This window comes from Schistocerca americana, chromosome 4 (assembly GCF_021461395.2).
Source record: "Schistocerca americana isolate TAMUIC-IGC-003095 chromosome 4, iqSchAmer2.1, whole genome shotgun sequence".
Taxonomy (NCBI): domain Eukaryota; kingdom Metazoa; phylum Arthropoda; class Insecta; order Orthoptera; family Acrididae; genus Schistocerca; species Schistocerca americana.
Genome location: NC_060122.1, coordinates 25,053,448 through 25,063,352, shown reverse-complemented (window position 1 = coordinate 25,063,352; position 9,905 = coordinate 25,053,448).

Sequence of the window (9,905 nt, the reverse complement as noted above, 5' to 3'; positions counted from 1 at the left end):
TTTTATTTTCTATTTTATACTTTTTATAATGGCATTCATAGATTTTGTATGTTACCTAACCAGGCTAATGGCTGTGTTGTATATTACTTGTACTTTTTATGGATTTCAAGTATTAGTCTAATTTCACGTATAGTATATAAGTATATGTTTTGAATGACAGACGCTCGATTAGCCACGGGAAAAAAATTTAACTAAAGACAATAGATACCGCATTTTAATCTTTATTTTGGTGACACTGGTTTACTATGTACTCTGGCTAAAGTGCCCTCTGCTGGCGTTCGGTTTTTGTATAAATACTGGCGGAAACTGAGTATTAGCACGCACATGTTTAAATTGACAATGATTTATACCAGAATATTTTAACTGTATGTATGGCTACCATACATGGCTATAAATATTTCATGCATCACTAAGACTTGTATTTATGTAATCTTAACTAATTGAACCTGGTCGCTTACACAATATTTATATTTACAACAGATCTGAAGATGACGGTAAGCCGAAACCGGTCATAAAGTGTAAATAAATCGATATGATCGAGACGACCTTTTGAAAATAAAATTGCTAAAAAACTCAACAGTGCTCGCACAGAGTGACGCCGACTTGTGAAACTGACACGTAGAGCAGGTGAAGGCTGCGTCAGCACCTAGAGTCGTGGACGACATTCTGCACACAGGTAGCCAAGGTAACGAGTTTGGACGATTCGCCACACTTCCACTGGGGAAACAGGACGACACTCGGAACACACTTTACGAGGTTCTCAGGCAGATGAATGTGATAATTCTCCTCTTATTAAAGTGACAGTGGAAATCAGGCTGATGCTGAGGGAACTAGAAAAGAATATGAGGGAGTAATAGAAACAGATGAGTTTCAATATTCGGGCTGTAAACACGACACGACTCTCTAGCCTCCCTTCTGCCGATCGCCGATTTCCCAGCGACACGTAACGATCACCCCTGCCTGCTGTCTGCGTCCAGCTCACATTAATTCCCAGGCACCCAACACAGCGCCAGCAGCTGTGGCCGAGCGGTTCTAGGCGCTTCAGTCCGGAACCACGCTGCTGCTACGGTCGCAGGTTTGAATCCTGCCTCGGGTTGGATGTGTGTGATGTCCGTAGGTTAGTTAGGTTTAAGGTAAGTCTAGGGGACTGATGACCTCAGATGATATGTCCCATAGTACTCAGAGCCATTTGCACCATTTGAACCCAACACAGCGGGAAAATGTTAGTACGCGCTGCTAACCAGTGAAAGGTGGCTACACTGAGCCACAGCGCCAGAGATCGCGCAAGAGAGTTTTGTTCGGCCGCCTCCACTGGCAGTGATTATTGAGAGGTAGCGGCAGGCAGTTCTTGCCGAGAAGTTGTGGTGGGCACTGCTTGTCGGAGTGGATATATGGTAGTAGGGAGTGTTTGTTCCATGTTTTATCCAGTTGTTTGATGGGAGAGATAGCAGATGTTATTCTAATGAAGATATTGTAATGATCAGAGTGCATTTCGTCAATGTATATGAAGGTAAAAACCACTATGTTCTTTATTATTTATGTGTCTGAAATAATGCGTCATTACAGGTTCAGTCAACAAAGCATCTGGCTTGTGTTCTTGTATTAGAGTGTAATTCTGCTTTCATTACGCGATTATAGTATTTGTAATTTTCTTTTATCACGTCAGTAAAATTGGTATTTAAAAATTCTTGTCTTGTTGAAGAAGAACCGTGCCAGATGTGCGTTGAGTCATACTTCCACATAAAGAACAGTGATACTTGTGCTTGGTTTAGTAGGTTTTATAGTTGCTGGGGACTTAATTAATTAACTGTGTTTATGAAAATTTTCATTTCATTCTTTGTTGTTGTTCTTTGCAGTTAGATAGCGTAATAATAGTAGTCAGGGCCAACCGTTTACGAGACACAGCGTAATCGGACACACAGCTACTAAAAACTAAAAGTATTTTCAATCATATTTAATTAAGCCCCCATGCACGTGGCGACCGCTGCTTCGGATCGTCCCTCGAAATTCTTCTGATTGTAAAAATAGTAGACAGTAGTGTTGTTGTAGTAATTTGTAGTTTAGTAATTGTAGTTTATGTTGCATGTGTAGATTTGGTAATTGGCATTCTTCTAATGGTATTTTTCAAAATTTTTTTGTTTTTTTTTTGTTGTCTTGTCTACGGGTTTGACAATTTAGTGCAATTATTTCAATTGTTCGATTGATCGTGTTTGAGGGAGACATTGCATGTAAATGGTTTTATTGGAGATAAGGAGGCATTGTGTGTAATTTTCGAACAGTGACGAATTTTTTATGTTTTGTAAATGATTACGCGGTCAATGAAAAAGGCAAAAATGATGAATAGTGAGAATGACGAAATTGTTAACATGGCGAACTCGCCAACAGAGGAAAACAGTGTGACGAATAATGAAGTGGAAAAGAATTTAATAAGTCGGGAAAATAGTTCGGAACCATTTCAAAATTTTTCTCAATCAGAAAATTCACAGAATACGAGATTAACGATAGAAGATTCTGAAATAGTATCGAACACAGATAGCCTTACAGCTATGACGAAGGAAACTAGTTTTGCGGGAAATCTTAGGGGCGAAAAGAATTTTGAACCATTTAATATGGAGCAGTTGATGAGTACAATATTAAATTTGGGAACACAGTTTCGATCTGAATTAAAAACAGAGATGGGAGCTTTACGATCTGAATTTAAAACAGAGATAGGAACTTTACGATCTGAATTAAAAACTGATATGGGAACAATGGAAACACGGTTTGGATCTGAATTAAAAACAGAGATGGGAACTTTGGAAACACGGTTAGACTCACGAATAGGGACATGTTTCAAAAATATGAAAGATGAGTTAAAGAAAGAAATCAGAGAAGAAGTACAACCGATTTTGAATGCTCACAATAATAGATTAATTGCAGTAGAAATCAGACAAAGGGAACAGGATAGAGAACAGGAAGAAAGAGATCGCGTGATAGTACAGAAATTTTCAGAGTTAAATTTACAACGTGCAAAAGATAAGGAAGAAATATTTGAGAGAATCGAGGAATCCGTACCAAATGACAGAATAAATAACTTAACGCAACAGTGTGAACAGTTAACTACTAAATGTGACAATACCGAAACCCGAGTCGCGACACTTACAGAAGACGTAAATAAACAGAAAGAACAATTAAGTGACTCATCGGAAAGAGTTGAGGAGATCTCAAATAAATTGACAAGTGTTAGTTTAGCAGAGGGGTTTGCAGAAAATAATTTGTTTCATTTACGGGATGCAATAAGAGAGCGCCTGGCGTGCGAACTTAACAATAATCGTCATTCGGACTGGGACAGGCGCGGTAGGTCTTTGTCGCCACGAGGCGAAAGTTTTGACTATAAACATTTTTTGACTGTTCGGAAATTTAAGATCTTTCGCAATTCTAAGAATGAGATACATCCATGTGCATGGTTAGATCAATTTATGTACGCACTTCCACCGAATTGGCCACTAAGAAACAAACTGGAAATTATGTGCAGCTATTAAAGTCCTCAGGGGATTCACTACTCTAAGTGAATATGTGCCGTAGCGAGCATAGGGCCCCGAGCTGTAGTGGTGCTATTTCTCTTTTAGTTTTCTGTACCGCTGCCTACTCTTTTACTATTCTTTGCATCTGTCAAACCAACTCTTCGACTATCAATCTATCTAGAGAGTAAGTAGACAATAACCGGATATGACTAATTGTACCTAAAAGTGATTTCGTAAATTACCATTTGGACTTATTGTACCTTCAGCAGCATTCTTTCGTAGCTTAAATGAAATTTTACCCGTTTATCTTCGTGACAATATTACTTCTTATGTTGACGATATTTTTATTGCGAAACGTTCTTGGAGTGAGCACAACAAAATTTTGGATTCATTGTTACGTATCTTTGCAAGAGTTAGCATTACAGTGAACTTGGTAAAATCTGAATTTGGTCGTTCGCAGGTGAAATTTCTCGGTCACATTATTTCTACAGAAGGTATTCTTCCTGATCCAGAAAAATTAAACGCTGTTCGTAATTATGCTGTTCCTACCACAAAACTTGAGGTTCGTAGTTTCCAAAATTTTTGTGGAGCGATATATTTTTGAAAAATTTTTGTGGAATGACATACTTTAGAGAAACTAACAGCTACATGTAAACATGCGGAGAGTACACGGATACCGCGCTGTGTTTTGGCGGCGGCACATACTCAAAGCAAGTCAAGTCTGCGCGCCGCACAAGGCAGTCGTTGACCGCAAACAATTACTTCCTACGTCACGCGCCTACAGCTGATCGAGCGCTCAGTGCGAATGCACTGACAGCTGTAAACAAATACACAGTTTAATTTCTCCGATTAAATTCAGTATAAAGCTATAGTGACTTGATGAATTATGTTATTAACATTCAGTATTTTTCAGGATACGGTTCTATAAAATATTTAAGAACTTCAGGTAAATTCTGTGCGTGTCCGACGTTAAGACGACTTGCTAACGAGAAATTTTCAGGAAGAATGTAATTTCGAAGAAGAAACTAATGAACTAAAAAGGGTAACTATTAATTGAGTTCATTTTTCAGGTAACATATTTCCACTTAGGTACGTACTTTAGACGTAATTTGCTGCTCGCGATTACGTGATTCATATTTTGTGCTAAATTTCATGTTCTATGAATTTACTTGTGAAGCGACGTGCTTGCGTACGTTAACTGATTTTGACAATGATTATTAATGAACTGAGTTGTAACTTGTATATATTATGCATCGCTTGGCTGCACTGCTTTTTCACTGATGTCATATTTTTTAATTATGTGCCTGCTGTGCGTATTTATTTAAATTATAATTGTAACCTGATTTATTGTGCTGATGTGGTTAGGTATGTAAGTTATACTTTGTGATTTATCTGCTTGCGCCTTCATGTTTACTTATTAAGATGACATATGAACATTTATTTGCTTATGCTGATATGATGCTAATGACATGTTTACTGCTTTGCGTATGGATTGCATATTTATACATATCTGTTGTTCTCATAACTACTCTTTAATTTGGTGTATAGAAATGTTGATATAAGGTGTACAAACAGAGAGTTTAGGTCACACTATTGTATTAATTATAGATTGTTTGCTTGGCAGAGCCTCGTTGTAAGAATTGTGCTGCATCCACTTGTTGACATTCTGTTCACTACTGGTATATTTACTCGCTATTGCTTGTTTTGCTTACGCTCAGTGCCTTATATTTTTAAGATAAGAAAATGAACTGCTATAATTCGACGAACGACATTGGTACAAAGAACTTCGCTGAGGTCACATGAGCTGGAGGTTTTATGGAAGCTGTATAACTTTATGCTAATAGGAAGGAAGCTAACGACATGACATACCAACACTAGGTTTAGACCATTGACAGTCATTACACTGCATTTTTCGTGAGCAATTGAAATAGGAAGTGACACTTGACACAAGAAATACTCCACATGTTTGCTTCTGTTTGCCATAATTCTTGAAGTGGTGTACACACTGTGAAATATTATGATCATTCACACTCCGTAATCGTACTTAATTACTGAGAGTTATTCGAACTAAGTCTGTTAGAGGTCATGTATGCATTTCTTTTGTTTATAATTCATAATGAGTAGAAGATTTGGGTCAGACGGATTACACAGAGGTTGTGTGTTGACAATGTGTCTTCAGATTGTATGGGAGGATGAACTGACGTTTGCACTAGGATTTTATCTGTACTTGTTCGAGTAGACTGACTAGAGAAAAGAGTTGTTATGGAAGTGAAATGATATTGGCGATAAGGTTTATATGTGTCGACGTATTGAAGAGGTATTATTGAGGTATTGAGATTGTGTGAAGTTGATGATTATTGGAGTTTTGGTGGACAAGAGGTAAGGTAAATGATATTGATGAAAAGGTTTATATGTATCGACGTAAGAGGTATTATTGAAGTATTAAGATTATGTGATGCTGATGATTATTGGAGTTTTGGTGTATAAGAGATGAAGTAAGTGAGGAGCATATTTTTTTTTGTTGGTCTTAATGGAACAAGGAGGATGAAGATAGCAGACTAGAACACTAAAGTAGAAGGAAGATAGTCTATACACACACTTTGTTAAATCACTAAGCAGTATATACTTTTTTTTGGAGAGAGGAAGCATTTGCATATCTTGGCACATTGACAGTTGTTCAGCAACCGTACATTTTGATCTGGCTTGGCAAACATTGGTCTTGACATGATGACTATGACGTTGACTTAACTATTATTGACTGTTATACATTGCTGCCACTACTACTTGATACACATGATGCACATCAGATTTTGACAGAATTGCATTTACACAGTTAACACTATTCAATTAGACAATAGTACTTAATGTGGATGAAAGATGAATGAGTGTGTTTTGTGTGTTTTCCTTTCCTAATCCTACCCACCTATCTCCTGAATATTATTTTATTTGTTTGTAGTGGCTTGCACTGACACCCATAAATGTTATAGGTTTACTGATATTTGTGTATTTGTAATAGTTAATATGACAATTATCTGACATCATTTGTGTGTTTATTAGAATTTGTATGTTTAGTGTAAGAGCATTGTAAAAGCATTTGTATGTGTATTCAAACTATTATTCATGCCTGAACTGTCTGATTAGTGATGGTAAATATTATGAACTGTTACCTGCACTTTTTCAACGTAATGTGTGACACTTAGGAATGATTAATTTCTGCTGATGAACTGAGTGATCAGTGATAGTGAATATTATGGACTGTTACTTGTACTTTTTTTACATGATTGGCGCCACTAGGACATGTTTAATTTCTGCTGATGAACAGTGTGATTAGTATGTGTATTCAAACTATTGTTCATGCTTGAACTGTGTGATCAGTGATAGTGAATATCATGGACCGCTCTCTGGACCTGCTCATCATTGCTAGGTGCAACTGATGAACTGTTTCTACTGAAATAATGTCACTTGTCGCTGTCTGCACCTACTCAACAGTGCTGGGTGCAACTGATGGACTGCTTCTACTGAAATGAAGTCACTTGTTGCTGTCTGCACCTACTCAACATTGCCGGGTGCTTCTGATGAACTGATTCTACTGAACTAATGTGACTTGTTGCTGGGTGTACCTGCTAAACTTTACTGGGTGCCACTGATGGACTGCTTCTACTGAAAAGATGTCACCTGTTGGTGTCTTTTTTTGTATAAACTAATCATTGAAAGCATTTTATGTGAACATTTGTATAAACTGATTTTTTGTGTATTGTGTAAACTATTATGTAAAGTCACATGTATGAAAAGAAGTTGTATTGCTTACTGTATTTCATATATTAGGTTATTGAAAGGTCAGTGCAAAGCCAAAATTTTAACTAATTATGTGATATTTAGGTATTAATATTATCTTTTATTTTTGTCTGTATTTTTTTCTGGACGAATTTGGTGGTATTTTCACCACCAATGCTGGCAAAAATACCATCAAATTCTAGCCCGTGGAGGAAGGGCATATGAAAGGTGGCTACACTGAGCCACAGCGCCAGAGATCGCGCAAGAGAGTTTTGTTCGGCCGCCTCCACTGGCAGTGATTATTGAGAGGTAGCGGCAGGCAGTTCTTGCCGAGAAGTTGTTGTGGGCACTGCTTGTCGGAGTGGATATATGGTAGTAGGGAGTGTTTGTTCCATGTTTTATCCAGTTGTTTGATGGGAGAGATAGCAGATGTTATTCTAATGAAGATATTGTAATGATCAGAGTGCATTTCGTCAATATATATGAAGGTAAAAACCACTATGTTCTTTATTATTTGTGTGTCTGAAATAATGCGTCATTACAGGTTCAGTCAACAAAGCATCTGGCTTGTGTTCTTGTATTAGAGTGTAATTCTGCTTTCATTACGCGATTATAGTATTTGTAATTTTCTTTTATCACGTCAGTAAAATTGGTATTTAAAAATTCTTGTCTTGTTGAAGAAGAACCGTGCCAGATGTGCGTTGAGTCATACTTCCACATAAAGAACAGTGATACTTGTGCTTGGTTTAGTAGGTTTTATAGTTGCTGGGGACTTAATTAATTAACTGTGTTTATGAAAATTTTCATTTCATTCTTTGTTGTTGTTCTTTGCAGTCAGATAGCGTAATAATAGTAGTCAGGGCCAACCGTTTACGAGACACAGCGTAATCGGACACACAGCTACTAAAAACTAAAAGTATTTTCAATCATATTTAATTAAGCCCCCATGCACCAGTATCAATCAAAGAAGTGATCAATTATGAAAATCACGCATCGTAAATCGCGATCTTAATCGAATGAAATATATGCAAACGAAATGGTACGAATGTGTGAAAGCAAAATATTGACGCCTTACAAGATAGGGAAGGAAAAGGCGATGTCCTAAGTAAAGACAATGTAGAGCGCATACTAGCAGTAGGAAGAAAAACTTTGCTGAAAAGAAACTTAATACCTAAGTATTCCTAATTAATTCCTAACAACCTACCTAATAGCCGGTATGTCCAGTTAGGCACGGATAACAGCGGCGACGCCTCATGGGATGTAAGCAATGGGGACTTGGTAGGTTGCTGGAAGGAGTTGGCACATCTGCTGACACAAGTCACCGAATTGCCGTCAGTTCCGAGGAGAGGGGATGAGCTCTCTGACGCCACGTTTAATCACATCGCAGACGTGTTCCATAGGTTTCAGGTCTGGCAAGTTTGGGGGCAGCACGTCATCTGGAACTAGCCACTGTGTTCCTCCAACCACTTCTCGAACTACGTCCACGTGAGTGTTGTCCAGAGGGTAATGGAGCCGCCGCCAGCATGTCTCCGGCCTGCAGTATAGGCCTCAAGGAGCTGTTTCCCTGGAAGACTACAGATTCGCACCCTCCCATCGGCATCATGAAGACGGTATTGGGACTCATTAGACCATGTAACGTACTACCACTATGGTCACGCGCCCATTTCAGTCGTATTTACCGATGTCGTAATATTGATATTTTCACATGCATGCGTCGCTGACTGTGGAGGCCCACCGTTAAGAACGTTCGGTGGACTGTGTGATCAGACGCTTTTGCACTCTGTCCAGTATTACAGTCTGCGTTAGTTTAGCCACAGTTCGCCGCATGTCCTGTTTGTACCACTCTGCCCAACGTACAACTGCCGACATCTCTAATAAGGGGTGCTGGCCAAACCCACGACGTCTGGACGTGGTCTCGTCTCGGTTACGTCACGTCTTGAAGATACTCACCCGACAAGTCGTGCAGTGTCCGAAATGCTCGCGTCGAGCCTCCGGGCCGTCACAATGTGCTCTCTGTGACACTGAGACAGATGGAGTCCCTCCCCCATTCTGCACACGGACAGCGCGTTCACCGGTACTGCGTGCACGCCGCGTGTGTCTGACCGGCAGTCGCTCACCGACAGGCGACGCCGCTGTCTCCTGCACGAGTTTCTGTCTGTAGTGGCTCGGTGGTCACAATGTTCCGGCAGATGAGTGTACTTGGAGTGTAGCCTCATGTGGAGACTAAACGTGCAAGAGACACGTACAAGCTTTCGAAATGTGGCGCCATAGAAGAACTTAATGTCATCCATAAAAAATGATGTAATTCGGATGTCTGCAACTCTGTCAATAATGATTTAAATAGTAAGATACCGAACTACTTTAGTATTTAAATCGTTACAGCTGGCGAGATTGCTCGAATAAGTAATGAAGAGATGCTGAACCGAATTGGGTAAAAAAGGAATATATTGCACTACCTGACTAAAACAAATGATCGTCTGATACGAAATGTTCTGCCGCATCACCTAATCATCAGTTTATACTTGTTTTGCAAATCAAACTGCCTTCTCCTGCTGCTATTAACTTCATTTAACCCATACGCGTTCCGCCTTCTCCTTTTCTAAGGCATCATCACTGGGATCTATAATG